Raw genomic sequence first — 19,748 nt, 5'->3', positions numbered from 1 at the left:
AACACCAAAGGAAATAAGGCAAGTTTGTTGCAAACCTGAACATTTAAAATCTGCATTTGACTTGAAAATGCAACGAATACAAATCGGTGCCTGTAAACTATCAATCATTGTTTTGGAGTTCTGGCTTTATCAATTATCGACACACACACAATGAAAGTGAATAGAAATGGATTATGAAAGCACGCTTTTCACAGCACATACTTCTCTTCTCGGTTATTCGTTGTATAAACAAAAAGGAATTACAGTACTGAGGCCAAAAGCTTCATATTTTGGTGTCGTATTACTGCATCGAAAATGCATTTAAGACCAGAAAAACGATTGAAGTTGTGTTCCTTATGTTGTGTTGTTCACTAAATCAGTGTAACATTTACTATATAAAATAAATATCGCGTGCACACGACAGAAATAACGAAGATGAAAGAATTGTAAACACTCGTCTGCTAATGTTTTGGGGGATCCAAGATGGCGGCAGGCCCCGCCCACTGGCTTCAAAACAACGTACAGCGTAAGTCTGTAGCGCCATCTCCCCTTATTCTACCTCCATGCTTGGCGGTGACGTGAGCAACAACGGCTGGATAACGTTAGCCGGCAAAACTTTCTTCCCGACAAACTTTGACTGTGCCGTGATTGACGGGACAGGTCGGGATGGCACGGCACGTCCATTGTTGATGCTGTTTGTAATGCATTGGAGAATGTTTTGAAGGGGCGGGACGTGACGGCAGGTGTGAATTGGCCTTTAGGGGTTAACCCCAAACTTTCTTCCCGACAAACTTTGACTGTGCCGTGATTGACGGGACAGGTCGGGATGGCACGGCACGTCCATTGTTGATGCTGTTTGTAATGCATTGGAGAATGTTTTGAAGGGGCGGGACGTGACGGCAGGTGTGAATTGGCCTTTAGGGGTTAACCCCATCATAGGGTTTCCACGGGGTGTCAAAAACTACACACTCGATAGATCTGCATAGAAAACATGTCACTTGGACCAATGCGTCAGATATTAAGCCACAGAATGTTGCGTGCCTTTCGTCCGTTGCCTCCTAGAGTTTCGACTAGCCGTGAACGATTGGGTCCATGAAGCTATTGTTGCATGTCAGGGGCTAGACACAACACAGATCACTGTACAAACATCTCTGCAAGTGAAAAGTTGCGACTGTTATGATTGTCTTTGAGTGTACTCCGTTAACACGTTGACGTTGTTAGTGACTTGATGAGGAAACAAATATTTTTGTGTTGCTTGAAGAGCTGGTAAGTATCTTGTTTTGTAACTGGTGATTGGAATCTGGATTATATCGTAGTCTTATGTAAGAAAATTGATGAATTAGCGGTATATCTTTGACAGTATGACGGGCTTTGTAAAACGAATACATTCCTTAATTTTACTGTATTTGTAATTGTTTTCGGTGTCGTTAGGAAAAGCATTTTCTTGTTTTTGTGTATGCCGCAGTATTCATCAAAGGATTTGCGTCCTGTACTTTTTTTATACGCAGTATTTTAATAACCTAGATGCTAATGGCGTCGTTCTGCATTGAATATTGGGGACACGTAGTTGTTAAAATTAATCGGTGTATAGTGTTGTAGGTGTTTTAGCAGATGCTACATGATAAGTATGAATACCGCCGCCATAAAGAGTTCCGACGCAGCAAACATCTCGCATGTTTGATTCGGTGTTGCAGTAAGACCACACCCTTGTTTAATGGATGCTGGTATTGCATTGATGTTCGTGCGGTAAGTTTATGGTCGGGCGCTATAGCCCAAGTAAATATTGTAATGAATAAGTTGTAGTGTGTTTACTGAAGTTTATTTTCTTCTTTATTTTAATTTTTAACTGTTTTTCACATTTCGCACCTCTTTACACGGAAGAAACGAAACTGTGTAGTACCAAATTGTCGTGGAATAATTTCATAGCTGTCATCGTTCACCGAATGTGACGGATGTTTAAATTCAGAGCTACCGTATCTGCTGTTGGCATTTTTGTGTGAAAAAAACAGAAGTTCTGTGGTGATGCTTCTTTGATTATTTACAGCAAATCAGCCTGTCAGGTGAGTGTCATGATTATCTCCTAATTTGAATGTACCAATTGGTATAGGTTTCATCACAAAGGTGCAAAAACTGGAGGAAGGCGCGAAATCAGGACAGTTACACTATGCACCTGTGCAGGGTTCCCAAAAATACAATGGGAACCTTACACAGGTGTCTAGTGTTCCTGTCACTTCATCGTGAATACATCCCATCTGAAGCACTGCCAATGCTGCTAAAGGTTGGTACTCATTGGAGTATTGAAAATTGCAACTGTGCTTTGCTTTTATGATACACTCCTAGCAGCTGCAGGCTTTCTGAGAGGACACACGCTGTGGTTATTTCTCACTTACTTTTATTTTAATTTTAGCACTCTTTACTAGACTTGAAGCAAATTCTAAAATTTCTCTTTACATTTTCTACTAGTAAGTCATACTGCAGGACACATCAAATCTAGGTGAGTACTCATTTCTCCACTGAATTTACTGTCAAAAGTATACCACAGTAAATATATCCTTTCTGGACCTAGATTTAAGGCAATGTATAGTTTCATGCTGTTATTTAACTGTGCAACATAGTTATTGTGAAGTTCTGTCCATAACAAGATTGATAATGGTAAAATGGTTTGACTGTAATTATTTTGTTTGTTGATTGCATTGAGGGAATATTAAGTTTAATAACAGTGTAGAAACCACTGGAGTAACTTTGGGAAGAACTGGAGTCAACTTCGCATCTGGCCATCCCTGTTTACTTTAAACCACCTTGTGTAGTTCTTAAAGTAGACCATGGCTGATATCCATCTTCATTCATGCCCAATTCAAGATAGGACTCTATTTTTATGAAGTCATTAAATTCCAATCTCACCGCATCCTCTGCACCCTCAGCGGACTTCTTTCCCAGTGAGCAGCTCTCCACAGGGTAATTTCAGCAATGACTGTTACATGAAATACTACTGTTCTTGAATTCAACACAGAAGCTGAGGTTTTTCAGCATGTGTCTCTACTACTACTACTACTACTACTAATATTATTATTATTATTATTATCACCATTAATGCTGTAAGATGTGATGTGTGTAATTTGTAGTGTGAATTAAGTGTTCTGCTTGAACACAAGCAGTCTGGTGGAAATATAAATCTGAAATTATCCTGTATAACATAGAATCTACTGAGGCAGTAGTTTAGTTGATGACTAATCACCTGTAATTTTAAATACACAGTTCAGAGAAACCGTTTCTGTGTCGGTCATTTAGGAATTCATCTGTATGAAGAGGCAGAATATTCCCAGTGCTGTAATTACTTTAATCTTTTCTGGTTGGCCCACACTATTTTCTGAATGCTAGTGATTTGATTTAAGGCACAACTGGGTGTAGGAGAGTGGTTTTAAAAATTGTGCATATGAGGTAGTGTTTCAAGAAGATTCTTTATTTTCTGATTAGGTAACTGGCTGGATAATCATGAGGCCAACTGCAGAAAACAAAATATCGTTCAAGTAATCATGTTTTCTAGCTATTTTGTCTTTATATTGGCTAAAGTGACTTCTAAATTATTTTGTGGAAATTTATATTTTGATATTTGATGTGGTAGTTTGAAGTCTGAGAATTTCACATTTAAATTCACTGTAATAAGATGGTAATGTATGTTCCATTTTCATGAAGTCTATGTCACTGTCAGTTTACCTGTAAACTAGAGCACCTGGTGTTGTTAATTACTTCTGATGTCTTACACAGGAATACATGTTATTCACACTGTCCCAAATTGTAAAACACTTGCACTATAACTTCATGCAGTGCCACAAGGCTATTGCTTTATGCATGACTTCTTAAGAAAAATGATCTGTTCTCAATTTCTTAGGTTTTGAATATGAGGCAGAAAAGTAGCAAAAGGATTGTCCTCTCATGGTCATCTGCATAGTGTATGTTGTTAAATCTTCTATGGTTGGTGCCATAACTGTTCCGGCACTCTGTTACTCTAAAATTAGAAACAAAATTGTGCAATCCATTACTGAAGTGTCAGTAATTCTTTAGTGTTTGTAATAGCCCAATGAGACATTTTTGTTCATGTGTGTTCCGTTTTCTTATCGTCCACATTTAATTTATCTATGGTTACCATGAAACATTTAAGGAATATGCTAGTAATGATTCTGTTAAAAGGGCTTCCTTCTCCCATCCTTCTCAGTTGAGTTTTCCTTCTGTGTCATTAGTTTTTCCACTTTGCTGAATGGCAGTAATACATTACACTCTTGCCTACGTCCCTTGTCTTGTCGCACATCATCCATGCATCAGTGTGTTGATACTTGTGTCCTTCTGCAAGTAGCTCAGTAAATTGTTCTTGTAGTTTGAATACATGGCACACTAATCCCAGTAAGCATGATAATTTAGTTTAAAGTTAAAGTACTACTATTGTTTTTGTACCCTACTATATACGCTTCCCACAGGCATTTGCATTCCTGAGGAGAATAGGTGTGCACATTCACTGTACATTTTGTACAGTTGGACCAAAGCTGATTTTAATTTCTCTTGGATTTCACTTTTACATTTTGCCTTAGAACTGCAATTTTCACTAACACTAGTGCGTATTGTATGAGGTGTAAATGCTGTATTCTCGTTGTAAGAACCCTTTAGAAGAAATAAAGGAAGGTTATGAAACCCATGCATAATACAGGGCTGAAGTCTAGATCAGGGCCACTGGCAGTCACAATGCTATTTATCTACTGCTCAAAAGTTGGCAGTGCTTCAGTTTCACGTAGCAAGTGGGACGATAGTTTAACGTAACCATTGAGAGGAGAGAAAAATCTTTGAATTTCTAGTGCCTGCATAAAAACCATTCTCTTCTTCTCTGTTGTCACAAATATTTGGCTATTTTTTCCAAGTATTTGTGAGGTTGTGGTTAGGTTGGAATGTGACAGCTTGGTTGCAAGTTGGCAAAATCAACACATGCGGAAGCTGAAAAACTAGTTGTGGTGGCAGATTGCAGTAGTTTAGACCAGGCCCCATGTTAGGTTCGAATACGACAGTTCTTCTTGAAAAAATTATATTAAAAACCTTTATTGTTCCATACATTTGTTTCTTTTAATTGTCACAAATTACGGGGTTGTGGGTAGGTTGGGACGTAATAGCGCAGCTTAAATTAATAATCATGGTTGTCAAATATTTGCTTGTTTCTTCTGAATATGTTAATGATTTTGGAGGTTGTGATATGTTGATATGAGAATGTGACTATTTCTCTAAAACATGCCAGCTGTTCTTTGATGTTGCATAGACTCAGTAGCTGAGATACCATATTTACTTCCTACCATGAGTGCTGAGAACATTGCTGTATGGAACACCACTGACCCTGATCTAGACTTTTATTGAATACTGGATTTGCAGGTACTGGTGATTGTCACAGAAATACTCTACTTCTGATATTTGGTGTGCTGTAGCCTATTGAAGAAGACATAATGTGTACACTTGATGAGATTTCAACTTGGCTTAGAAGGCTTGATGGTATTATTTGCTAACTTTTTCCCGCTTTAGTCCGTACTGTTTAGAACTTATTTAATTCATGTGTTCAGAACTGAGTAGTTGCCATTGTATGTGGCATTGCCTGTTCTCTTTATTTGAAATGAGATGTAGTTCTCAGGAATGCATTAAATGTTGGCTGGAGCATCATCCAGAGAAAACATTAACAAGAAAGGACAATGCAACATGGACTTAGTGGATCAGTTTTAAAATAATACCAAACAGAGATCAGACAGTACAGCTTAATGGATCATATGACTGAAATTGAGAATACACTTTATACTCAGAACTTCAGAGAGTATTCTCAGGTTCGCACGAAAATAGCAAGTCAGAGAACATACTTCACCTGAGAATGTTCTTAGCATGAATAAAAGGGTGGGGGAAGTTGCTTGAAACAGAGAAAATTCCCAGATTTTGCATGAATAAAACCAGAGAACTTCCTCAAAAGTGGAGAACATTCTCTGTTTTTGAAGTGAACTCTGTAGCATACTTCAAGCTGATTAAGCAGTGTTGTGGTTAAGTGTTACCAAGTGGGCAGAATTTATGGTTCTCAAAAGGGAAAGGGGGGAGAAGATAAAGATATATATGTAGCATGAAGAAACTCTGAAGAAAGAAACTGTAAAAGCTAATATGGAGTTAACCTTGAAAACATTATTTGGCTGGTGAAGCACTTTCTTCCTGAAAATCTCAAGAGGTGGTGGTGCCCTTTCCAAAGAATCTAAAATGAAAACATTTTTGTGTTATTATGTGAACTCAGGCTTTGACAGTTGTAGGAGAAGACTACAGCAGACATTTTTATATGTTCTGCAGCAGATTAACAGAAAGGCACTGTTGTGGATCCTATTGCCAAGAAACAGAAACAAACTAGAAACAACAAATGTTAAGTGGCAGTCTAGATATCAATTTCCATGTTCAATGGGCCCCATCGATTGCGTGCATATATTCATAATGAAACATTCTGCACATGGACATAAAATATATTATTCGAAAGGGCTTTTCTTCTGTAAATGTGCAGGTGATATGTGATTATAGTGAAATGTTGAATAGTGTTAATGCTTCATTGTGTGGCTGTGTGCATGATGCTGGGATATGGAGAAACTCATACGTATACCATACATTATGTAAAAAAAGTGCAGTGCTTAAATTTTAGGAGATGAAGTATAGGACATTACACCTTGGTTAGTGACACTGTTCCAGAATCCCAATGCACCTGATGAGGTGGTGTCCAACAGATGTCACTATAAGGAACAGGTGGTAATTGAACGGTGCTTTGGACAGGTGAAAAAGCCATTTCCCAGTTCCGCAAAACAAAATGTGTGCCCAAACAAAACCCCACAGTGTGACAATATCCTGTTTTGTTTCGCACAATGAAGCAAAACAAGCGGGATGAGGATTTTGAGGCAGCTAGTGGCAGTGACCACAATGTTCCAGTATTCAGAGATGAGGACATAGCAAACGTGTGTACATGGTACAGACAGAAGGCAACTAAAGTGTATGGAAGTTATGTTTGTTCCAAGCATTGTGTAAACAAATGTGATTGGCATTTTTTTAAAAAAAATAAGTAAAGTACTTTTTATTTCTTCAGGTATAGCAAAATTCCATTTTGGTGAAAATAAGAAAAAAAAAAAACTAGTTGTCTGTTGACAAATAAGAAAATGCAGTTTAGTGCTTTTCTTCCTCCTCATTAAATTTATTTTATCAAAAATTGTTTAACCTGCAATGTTTCAAACTGGAACAGAATATGCCAGATACTACAGTAAATAAGTGCACAAACTGTGTAATCCTTAACCTTTTAAACCTGTCAAAAATTGCTCTTTTTGTTCCACTTTACCAAAAATTGTTTCAAGGATGTGGTTAGGCATTTGCTAGATATTACAGTAAATAGGTGCAGATATTTCAAAATTTTAAACATGGCTGCAACAGCAACTGTTGAAATTCTTCACGATAAAGGATGACAGCCAAAAACAGTTGCAGGATAAAAATTTATTAAAATTTCTTGACCAAGGTTTCAGTACATATAAATATACCTTCATCAGAAGTAAAAAATCCTGAACAGGAAGACACTTTCATTGGAAAAGCCATAGCATCGGAAGTGACAAACAAAAGCTTATGTAACAGTGAAATTACCAAAGTAATACAGGCACAAAATCTTTAGTTACTTACTAAAATTACATCATGTAATGGAGATTAATAAAACAATTGTGCCAAAGGCGTCGTCAATAATTGAGACATCTTCTCCATTATTATGACAGAAAGTTTGAATTAACACAACTTTTAATAATTTTTGATGCGCTTATGTATGTATTCATGGATTTTAATATGCGCGAGTGTCTGGCACATACAAGTGCCCTCTCTCGGCGAAACCATCTGCCCTAGTGCTTTCACACTCTTGTCTCGATAGTTCATAGGCGAGGTAATGGTGCTAAACTGTTCGCTTTGGCGCTGTGCCCATAGTCATGTTGTACTAATGGAGATGATGTCTCAATTATTGACGACGCCTTTGGCACAATTGTTTTATTAATCTCCATTACATGATGTAATTTTAGTAAGTAACTAAAGATTTTGTGCCTGTATTACTTTGGTATTTTCACTGTTACATAAGCTTTTGTTTCTCACTTCCGATGCTATGGCTTTTCTAATGAAAGTGTCTTCCTGTTCAGGATTTTTTACTTCTGATGAAGGTATATTTATATGTACCGAAACCTTGGTCAAGAAATTTTAATAAATATTTATCCTGCAACTGTTTTTGGCTGTCATCCTTTATCGCGAGGTGCAGATATTTTTAATCTTTTAACATTTTGAACTGGAATATGTTACTCTTATTTTTTCACTTTAACAGAAATTTTTACTGAATATTTTCTTTAAGGGCATATGGAAATAAGTAAGTGAAGAATATAACGAACATTTTATTTAAAAAATAATTTTTAATTAAAAAAAATGTGTTTTACTCTGACATTACACAGTTCAAGCTATTGCTTTTCTTAAGTTTGTTGTATCAATTTCTGCTGCTACCTCCTCAGGATATGTAACTGGTATAGTAATGCTAGTCTCATAATTCAGCATTAGACAAATTCATAGTCTCATCTGTCCCCATGCTTAATCTGCATCATTTCAGTGCTCTCTCAGGCCCCAACATGGGTGAGCATGAGGGTATTATTTCTAGACACAATAGATCTTGTAGAGCCTTCTATTACAATTTGCAGTTGTTACAAAATTGCTTGTGGCTCAAATTATGTACAGCCAGAATCTGTGAGCTCCGAACTAGCCTCTGGAAAGACATGCTAACAGAGGGGATTGCAACCTCTGTTAGCCATAGCATCGGAAGTGAGAAACAAAAGCTTATGTAACAGTGAAATTACCAAAGTAATACAGGCACAAAATCTTTAGTTACTTACTAAAATTACATCATGTAATGGAGATTAATAAAACAATTGTGCCAAAGGCTAAGAAAACAGTAATATTAGTGTGTTTCATGGCTCCATTTTTAAAGTGAGTATAAGTAGCAAGCAGGTTTATGCAGATATGTGGGAGGGAGGTTTGTTAAATTTTATGCATGGTACACTGTGCTAGTTTCACATAAGTGGGCTAATATCAGACAAATTTTACCAAACATTGTTTCATTTTCACTAGTTAAAAATAAATAGTGTATTTTGCTAATTGACAATTTCCAAGCATTAAGCACATAATAAAAAATGGGGAGAAGGGGACTGAAAAATAGTTAAACTTCATGAATTTTTTCCTTGTGGACTGTATATTTATATGGAAGGAGGACATACACTCACAGTGTTTAGCACTCAATTTTATCGTTACATGACTAATGGCAGTGATTGCAATTAAATGGATTTGGTCCCTTTACTTTCCATACCAACCAATTAAATAGACGAAGACTTGTAAGGACAAGCCTTCGTCAAAACTGCAGGTTTCTGTGGAGGGTGGTTTTCTCCAATTTTAACTTCTCACTTAAAACATTTTCAGTAGCTTTGTATAAGACTAGTTCACCTGTGTTATTGAAGCACTGGCCATGTTTTGGGTAATACTCCCTTTTAGAAAGTGCTTGAATTTATTAGTGTCACATTATTGAAATGGTCATAGATATTTTTGTATTTGATTCATTTTCTGTATTTCTTTGTTGACACACGAGATTCCATCAAGTCATGCAGATGTGATGTTTACTATGGTTTTTGTTTTTATGTGTGAAGTTTGCTAGTGTTCTGTTAGGGCAGAGGTTGCATCCAATGCTGAAGTTTTACCATCATCATTTGGTTCTCCAGCTACAACAAAATCTTTAGCTGACTATTCAAAGAAGTCACTTTTGCCTACATTACTAAGGCTTCAGATTTCATAATCCATCTACTTCTGAGTTGGTTGAGTCACTCGGCAAGAAGCTAAATATACTAGACATACCACGACAGTGATTCTCAGGAAGAATCCTCATTTTGTGTTTCGTTACAGACTTCAACCTACGATTTTTTTAAATTCCAAGTGTTGCATTCTTCCCTTTCATCTGCTGTCAAGTTTTTTGTATTATTATTCAGCACCTGATTTGTTATATTTGTGTTTACTTAAAGTTTTAAATCTATTTTGTAAAGGGGCACTTGATTTCATAGGCTTTTTGCTTCATTGTGAAAGTTCTTTTCCTTGAAACAGATTTCCATCCACATTCTCTAACTGGAGAGCTTTAATATTTTCTTGTAACAGTGAAGTGCCTTTCGCAAAGTTCATTTATTCCTGGGCGTCTCAGTGTTAAGCAGGAGCAAGAATTCTGTTCAGCCAAATTAGTTAAGACGTGTATTTTCTATTTGTGTCAGCATTTTTGTCTGGTAGATTATTTTCCAACACTTAGGTGCAAGAAAAATGACTGAATTTGTTGCAGTAGTTGCACAGACTCCCATTATGCACTATTATCTGCTACGGTCGCAGGTTCGAATCCTGCCTCGAGCATGGATGTATGTGATGTCCTTAGGTTAGTTAGGTTTAACTAGTTCTAAGTTCTAGGGGACTAATGACCTCAGAAGTTGAGTCCCATAGTGCTCAGAGCCATTTTTTATTTTGCACTGTTATGTTACATTTAACACATTTTATGTCAAGTAACAAGACTTTTTCCTCAGACTGAAACACACTACCTCTCTACCTGCTGCTATCGTGATAAAGGAGGCTGCACTACATGGCGATTTTAGATGGAAAAATTTAGTGCAACAGTTAGGTTTGTGTAACTGGTGAATGCATTTCCTAAAGGTAAAAATTAAATACCATAGCAATGCTATCTTTGTGCAGTTTATACCAAATTTGATAGTTTTGATCACAATAACAACTTTTGATGACCAGTTCTATCTGTTAATCTGCTAGATTGAACCCACCTGTAACATCTGTAATGTCAGCTTGTATTGCTAACTGAAATTGTCATGTAAAAGAGTGAAGAAGTTGACACAAGAGCCATCTATACTGAAACAATAAGAAAACTGTTTGTGGAAATGAGATTTTCTTAGGCATGGTAATGAACAGAAACACTGCTTGTGAATAATACAACTCTAAACAGCATACATGTTTCATAATTGATGGCATGTCTCAAGAAACTGTGATATCCATTGGTACAATGAATTACGAACACCTATCATTGATTATTAATTATGGTTGATTTAGGTCTGCTAAGCAGATCAAAATTAGTCGCCATTAATAAAAAAAGATCCAGATGGTGTTTCATGTGATGGAACAGGTGTCTGGAAAAAATAAATGATAGGGATCGCAGACCTGTATGTGAGCCAACTCTAGTGAATTCTCAAAGTTTGAAACCACTTACTTTGTAATTGGGTGGAGTAAACACTGTTAAGTACATGGAGTCAAGAGTTTGGATATGTTTCTCTTCATACTGGTTGCTTGCAAGTCTGCAAAACAACAGTGATTACTGTAGGATTATGGCCAACAATTTGCTATCTGATCATATCCCATACATTTTTTATAACCTACATCTAAGATGAACCTGCATTGGTACTCATAATTTTTCAAAGAAATGGCACACATTGTTTGCCATTTCAACAGCTGAACTACGGCATTCTGATCTGTGTGACAGGGCAGGCAATACCTTGGGATGTAATAACTCAGTGACGTAGTATTTCAGATTGTCCTCAACTAACAGGAGTTGAGATTACCTGTTGTATCAGTTAGTGCCGTGTATCATTACTTGTTTGTCCACTTCACTGTCTATGCCGTGTGCCAGATATCATTTGGAGCAGTTGTAGTGGGACTCCGTCACAAAAACGGTACATTTTGCCACTTATCATGTCAGCCTATGGCATTCACATGGTCATTGCAGTCTGATGCATTTGTGGATTTGGACATGAAAGCTTATAATAGAACATGCATACCTTTAGCAGGTGTCATTGAACTGTCTACATGTGTCTGTATGTGGTGTTGTGAAGCATTTTTAAGTCAGTACCAAGCTGAAGCTGGACATTCTGCCACACATTTGTGTGATCATGATTGTTGTTCTGTTGTCACTTCAAATGGTCCCTTACCCACATATCACCTCATACAACTGTCCTGTATACAACGAAACTGATCAGTAGCATGGTAGCACACACTGTGTGAGCTAAAATTTCACAATATGACAAAGCCATTTCCAGGAGACCATTTGTTGTGCCCTGTTCAAACTATGCCTCCTCTGTTGTCAGTGAGGCATAATGCCACTTGCTTTGACGTTTTCACTTTGGAGCTTGTGACTACCTGAGCTTGCCGTAACACTGGCATTCTCACTATACTGCTAGGTTTATAAATACACATTCTCTCTGCCTAGTTTGGGCAGCCATTTCATTTTTCAAAGAAGAACATGCTGTGTAAATGGTCAACATTTTTTCTAGGGTGTGGCTGCTGTTATTGATATAACTGCCCACAGAAATTTAATTTAATTTTAAATGACAAAATTGATGAAAATGGAAGAATGATACAGTAAACTGATAACTTAAAATGGTATGTAAGGAAATACAGAGAAAAGTGGGCTCAAGCTCCATTTTTGCCCGTGGAAAAGTGATGTTATTAAGAAATAATAGAGAGAAGATTGTGGGGAAGAGGCAAGAAAATCTCACATGTATTTATAAACAATATTTGCAAATACAAATTCAATATTTTAGCAGTCCAAGGACGATTTGTCAACAGAGTAATTTTGTTTCATATTGATAAGATACGGAATACTCAAAAGGAGGAAAAAAATGTAATTCTGAATAAGATATTAGACTAACTGCTCCTTTTACTGCCAGCCAGAGAGATGAAGTGAGGCGGGTAGTGGGATGTTGACGTCAGTGGTTCAGAAGAGTGACAAAGATAAGTGACGGAGTTTGTCATAGTGTAAGCAGATAATTAGTTCAACTTGCAGGATCATATGTATTGGGTAATACAGAGCAATACAAAGTTAGTTGGTAACATTCAAACAACAAAATGTGAAGGAAGAGGGGAGTTTATAGTGGCTGATGAAAAGAATAGCAGCTGTTTGTGACACCAGATGCAAATTGGTTGAAACATACAACAAATAGAGGCAGTAGGGATCATAACAGTTAATGGTTGAATATGAGAGGTGAATGAACAAACTCGTGGTACTAATAGTGTGCATTGAAAATGGGACAGCAACGTCTCTAGATTTGTGGAAAATCATTTTAATTGCACCAGAGGCAACAAAGGCAGAAAATGATTGTTATTGAAAGAATGGACTAATGATTTGGCTGCAGGACAGCAGAATGGGAACCTGGAAAATCCAAAACCTCTTCTGGAAAAGTTTGTCATTTCAAAGATCACTAAGGTCATATGATTATTTTATTTATTTATTTTATTTTTTCTTTGTAGTTTCACTTGTGGCAGTGCCTTATGTGTTTGAAAGGATCAAATTGCACAGTTAGGTTCTTCGTTTCTTACTCGGCACATCATGGACAAAAAGTTTGTACAGGGACAAAATCATCATCAAAGATGTATACAGCAATATATTTGTTTGTAGGGCCATCTTCCACAGTAGCTGTTATAAACGATTATTATTGGTTTTTCCATCTTGAGCTTACTGCAGATCTCGAGTATTATTTACAAGATGTGTGTCACTTTTTATTTATAAAGCATCTTCTGTGGTCATTCTGGAAGTGTGGATACTTAATCACATCTCCAAGTATGAACATCCTAAGCCCAAAAATGGCCCTATTGAGTCATGATGTTAGACAGAAATTTTACTACACTATTTTTCTCCTTTATAAAAATCACATATCTAGCACTGCTACTTGAGCAGCAATAGCTGTCTTCAGAATATTGTACATCATGTAAAGAACTAATTCACCCATGAAAAAATTGCAAATTACGCTAAGATATTTTTGCTGAGGGAACAACAGCACAATTAAAATTGTAACTGTAGTTATGACATCTGTGCAGCGAAAGTATACTATTTACAAATGTGTCACATGTATTGTCTTCGCTATTAAGTTGGGAGCATTGTCATCTAAGTTACTTGTAGCTGATTGTAGACATGGTCATCAGTAAAAGTATGAGTGATTTCGCATAGGATAATGATTGGTAAACAGCTGTGTTAATGATTTCTGAATTTGTTGCTTTCATAATTGGTGTCAGTAATTAATTTATTGACTAATTCTGTATTCAGATTGAGACTTAAATATAATGAGCTGGCTCTGAACCCTATGAAGGGTGTTGAATGTAGGTGCTCATTTTCTCCTGTGTGAATAATGATAAAGAACAGAATGTCATGTAGAGAATTGAAAAGAAAAGGAGAAAAAAAAACTGATGAGTCCTGAAATTCTGAAAATAGTAATATATGCTCGTCTTGTATACAAATTTAAGAATTTTTTTTCATAATTTTTGGCCCCCCTAATACTATTTAGAACCTCAAATCATAATGTGTATTGTCACAGCAATAATAATTATTTGAAGCTGCCCATTTTTCTCTACAGGAGATGGAAATCTAAATAAGAGAGATTAGTTTCCTACTGATGTTGAAGGATGTAGTTCATGGTTTCCCAAAGCTTTCCCATAACAGCTAATTTATTATAGTTACAATCAGCGTGGTCCTCAATCCAGTGAGTACTGCTGAACGTAAGTACTCATTTTCTTGTATATTAACAATGATAAAGAACAGAATATCGTATAATGAACTGAAAACCTGAAAGTCCTGAGATTCTGTAGGTATTAATGCAAATTCATCTTCTATACAAATTATGAATATTGTTTATAATTTGTTGGCTCTGTAGTTCTATTTAGTTGTGCAAACAAGTGTGTGTTATTGAAGCCATAATTATTATTTGAAGCTGTCCATTTCTTTCTACAGGAGAGGGAAGCTTAAATCAGATGGATTTGTTTCACACTGATGCTAAAGGCAGAAGTTCCTTGTTTCCAGATGATCGTCCCAATGAGCTAAAATATTAATACTTGGAGCCATCAATAAGATGTCTGTACATTTTGGTGTTTATAGATTAAAAAGAGTATTTCCTTATAAAGTTGGTGTACAGTTTACTTCATGTTTTAGCTTCATGTTTATACAGGGTGTTACAAAAAGGTACGGCCAAACTTTCAGGAAACATTCCTCACACACAAATAAAGAAAAGATGTTACGTGGACGTGTGTCCGGAAATGCTTAATTTCCATGTTAGAGCTCATTTTAGTTTCGTCAGTATGTTCTTCCACCTATGCTCAATGGAGCACGTTATCATGATTTCATACGGGATACTCTACCTGTGCTGCTAGAACATGTGCCTTTACAAGTACGACATAACATGTGGTTCATGCATGATTGAGCTCCTGCACGTTTCAGTCGAAGTGTTCGTACGCTTCTCAGCAACAGAATCAGTGACCGATGGATTGGTAGAGGCGGACCAATTTCATGGCCTCCACGCTCTCCTGACCTCAAACTTCTTAACTTTCATTTATGGGGACATTTGAAAGCTCTTGTCTACGCAACCCCGGTACCAAATGTAGAGATTCTTCATGCTCGTATTGTGGACGGCTGTGATACAATACACCATTCTCCAGGGCTGCATCAGCGCATCATGGATTCCATGCGACGGAGGGTGGATGCATGTATCCTCGCTAACGGAGGACATTTTGAACATTTCCTCTAACAAAGTGTTTGAAGTCATGCAGGTACGTTCTGTTGCTGTGTGTTTCCATTCCATGATTAATGTGATTTGAAGAGAAGTAATAAAATGAGCTCTTAACATGGATAGTAAGCGTTTCCGGACACATGTCCACATAACATATTTTCTTTCTTTGTGTGTGAGGAATGTCTCCAGGAAGTTCGGCCGTGCCTTTTTGTAACACCCTGTATATTCTGCAAACAACTCCTTTTTCCTTCATTGTTAGCAGAGGTTGAAGATGAAACAAACATGGTTGCACATTCGCTCTTGGCAATTGTTCTCCTATTTTGAAACCATCTTTTCTTACGCTGCGTTGGGGTCACTTCACCTCACTTTCACAAAACTCAAAAGAGAATTAGTACTGTTGTATCATGTGTTCTGCACTTAGCAAAGTGATTTTTTATGAATTTGTTTTGCTGTGTAATCTGAGTGTGTTGTCAACCTCTTGGCAAACTGGGGACTGATACGTATTGCAGTCTTGTGTGACAATAAACTCCAGTTACACTTTACTGCTCACTGTGAGGTACAGCAATATCACATTGTGTATCATAAGAATGGTAACACCTCCAAAGATGGACATCCGCATGCTGGTGTTAATTAATGAGCAATTGTGGTAATTAATGAGCAAGCTCTCTTACTTACATTTGATTCATATTAGTGGCAGTATATATCAAGGAATGAATTTTATGACTGAAAGTACATTCATTCCATATCCAATGCTTAGACAGAGCGAGGTGGCGCAGTGGTTAGCACAGTGGACTCGCATTCGGGAGGACGACGGTTCAATCCCGCGTCCGGCCGTCCTGATTTAGGTTTTCCGTGATTTCCCTAGATCGCTTCAGGCAAATGCCAGGATGGTTCCCTAGAAAGGGCACGGCCAATTTCCATCCCTAATCCAAGCTCGTGCTCCGTCTCTAATGACCTCGTTGTCGGCAGGACGTTAAACAGTAATCTCCTCCTCCTCCTCCAATGCTTCACAATGAATGCCAATACTGTAGGCATACCATCGTGGCAGGCAAGGGCCAAGCAATTTGCAACACGTGTATGTGCGTGTGAAGTTGCACTTCACCACCTTTTTATGTAAACATTATATGCAAACATTCAGTATGAAGTTGCAGTGACATTCAGATAGCTGGCACATATAATTTATTTATTGATGCAAGTGTAGAATAACAATGTGGTACCAACCTCATATGGAAAAGGCAGTAAGGTATATGTTGCCTGCAAACAATGTAAAATGCCAGCTGCATTTTTTGTGCAGACTGGAGCTACGTGCATACATTTGCTTCCCAAAGTCCATCTACTTAATCACTTTCAATAAGAAACAAATACCCACTCACAACAAATAGCAGTCCAAAGTAAATTGGTCTGAAGCCTTCTAATTATGCCATGCTGGTTGTGTCTGATTGGTCCATCATCCCAGCAAAGCAAAGCCAAGCCTAGTGATAGTTTTGGGACATATGCCAACCCTATCTGTGATTTGAGCAGACCTCAAAAAAGTTTGACCCCTGAATACATTTTTAATTTGGTGTTGTATGTACACCATAACTGTTTGGCAATAGTCATAGATGGGGCTCAGTGCAAGTAACCTCCTGGCTGATATGTAATTTTTTGCCCAACATTGTTTTACCCGGTGAGCTTCATGGATTTGATGCAGAGTCACAGGTGATCATGAGGACACTGAAACATTTTGTGCTGCAATATTTCTTATCTGCTGTGATCCAAATGGTCTTTGACCTATGTGAGATACACTTATAACAGATAAATGAAGTCCAGGAAACCCTTCTCTATCTACAAAAGTTGAGGAGGATGATGGCATTTTGTTTGGTACCAGGGTACATGGGCATTTTGGTAAAGCAAGTGTTAAATGTGGCAACAAAGGAAATTGTTTTTAAATGTCCCATGGCCCAATGTTTAGTGCTTCTACAAACTATCTGTTTTGCCCTTAAGGTACAGTAGTGCTTGTGAAAAGAAAATAGAGGGTAACATAGGACAATAAGCTGCTGTTGGTTAACTCAGCTGCTTGTGTATAGCATACCTATTTTTGGATTCTTAGATAAGATTTAGCAAATTTTAAGTGTGTAATGTAGATTTTGTTTGCTTTTCCCAATGTAGAATATGGAGTTGGCCAATGTATGGTCAAAACTGACTATGAGTGTAATCATTATGTGACTGTGTGTAAGGTGAAAGAGAAGTGTATACATCAGTCACTCTCCATGGGTAATGAAATGATTAGTTGCACACTATATAACAGCAGTAGCATTGTAGAAGTGTGGGACAGTCTAGTGCAACAACCATTATGAGTAGCACTGTGATAATAGTAGAGGTGTGTGAGCTCTTGGAATGTATTGCTAGGGATTCTGTGTACTAACATCATGTACTAAAAATGGCACAACCTAGGTGATGCTGATGACTAGGAAGGAGAAAAGATGAAAAATATAGTCAACATGGTCACTAAAATCCATTATTTGAAGATATTGCTGTGGCAGAGCTTCAGTCAGGAGTGGGCATATTTGTCTTTACAAACCCATGTATACACTATTCCACTGAAATATTAGTAGAAAAGTGAGTTTTTCTCACATCACAGATGTAGGAAATATTCAGTATAAGTATCAAACCAAATGAATCATCAGATTTAACACAAATTTCTGAATAGTAACGACATTGTCAACATTTGGATATTTGGAGTTCATACTAATTGACAGCTGTTAAATACAGATCTCTCAAGCAAAGTTTACTTTTACGAGTCACTATTTATTTCCATGACCTGTTTCAGAGGTTCAAACCTTCATCATCAGTGGATTTATATGACATGGATCTGTGCAGTTATGACTTTCAGGTAACCTGTGTCACTGTCTAGCAGACTGAAAACTTATTTCAGTAAATGACTCTGTTATGTGGAGGTTACATTACATGCACTATGGCACTGTTGTAAGCAGTGAAGGGAGAAAAGATGGCATCTAAAATCTAATAAGTACAAAGAACATAAGACAAAACAAAAAAAAAAACACTGTTTTGGAGCAAATCTCAAAGCCTTGTGTAGACTTTCAGTTGCATATGTGAACATAAATGTAAGTGTTTCCAGTGGTTACAGATTCTTTTCTGCAAAGTTTACATGACTTCACCCTTCGTACACATTTAAGTAGTCATGGTGACATGTTATGAACATTAAGTGTAATAATTATGTTGGCAGCAGTAGCAGAATTTATATATAAATAATAATTTATTTGTTGTTACTGTGTTAAGATTACATCAATCACAAGCTATATCTAAGTAATAATTGAATTGACTCATGGATAACACAACAACAAAAAAAAAAAAAAAAGTTTTTTTCAGATACAGAGAGAAAATGTGGTGGACCGAACTAATTTGAACTTGCTGAATCTGAAAATGCAGTTAGATTTTCGCTATCACCCTCCAATTTTTTGTTACAGAGGTATTTAAATGCCTATATCTAAAAACAGAGATCAGGGTGGTCTACACTAAATTTAGACAATATATAACATACTTACTCTAGTGTCTTGGGCCTAATGTACATTTTTTCAAGATGTTGACTTTCGTCAGGGCGCTGATGACCATGATGTCGAGTGCCCCCTCAAAATCATCATCATCATCATCATCATTTTTACAAGAAAAATTGCAACATTCATTTGCTCAATGATGATGTTGATGGGGGAGGGTTGAGTCTTTTTGATGACAACTTCCTTCTGTGGGATATATCTCTTTCATGCTTCAAAAACCAACAGTAGTATGGAAGAAGTCTAAATGAGAATGAAGGAAGTGCATTTTTAGTGACATTCTGCATCTAAGATTTTCATAGTACTCTAAAAGAGTACTAATATGTCACTGTTTTCTGCTATTGTATTCCCTAGGAAACCTTCAACGACATCTTTAAAAGAATGTCGGGCTGCAAGTTCTAACTGAATTAATTTTTCATCGAAGTTCTTAATGCATTAACATCCTAATTTGTGGCCCAATAAAAATCCCCTCTTTCAATTTGGCATCACTTAATTCAGGGAACACTTCACGTAGATACATTAAACCATTAGCATTTTTTGTCCATTCCCTCGACAAAATCCTTCATAAGGCTTGAGCTTAATATGCAGTGGGGGAAGGAAAACA

The 19,748-nt window shown here is 37.1% G+C and overlaps 1 long non-coding RNA gene across 3 annotated transcripts; it reads left to right on the top strand.

Moving 5' to 3' along the window:
* The first annotated feature begins 1,130 nt into the window (after positions 1-1,130).
* LOC126471172 (uncharacterized) lies at positions 1,131-14,990 on the top strand. 3 transcript variants are annotated; one of them, XR_007586301.1, is made up of 5 exons: positions 1,131-1,245; positions 1,571-1,725; positions 1,861-2,039; positions 14,448-14,589; positions 14,822-14,990. It is a non-coding gene; the product is annotated as an uncharacterized LOC126471172 (long non-coding RNA). The 3 variants fall into 3 exon arrangements; XR_007586302.1 differs by having other exon boundaries at positions 1,137-1,245; positions 1,579-1,725; XR_007586300.1 differs by lacking the exons at positions 1,131-1,245; positions 1,861-2,039 and having other exon boundaries at positions 1,335-1,725.
* Positions 14,991-19,748: the final 4,758 nt, after the last annotated feature.

Source organism: Schistocerca serialis, chromosome 3 (genome assembly GCF_023864345.2).
Source record: "Schistocerca serialis cubense isolate TAMUIC-IGC-003099 chromosome 3, iqSchSeri2.2, whole genome shotgun sequence".
NCBI classification, from domain to species: domain Eukaryota; kingdom Metazoa; phylum Arthropoda; class Insecta; order Orthoptera; family Acrididae; genus Schistocerca; species Schistocerca serialis.
The sequence above is the reverse complement of the archived record's forward strand: the minus strand, read 5'-3'. Positions and strand labels throughout refer to the sequence as shown.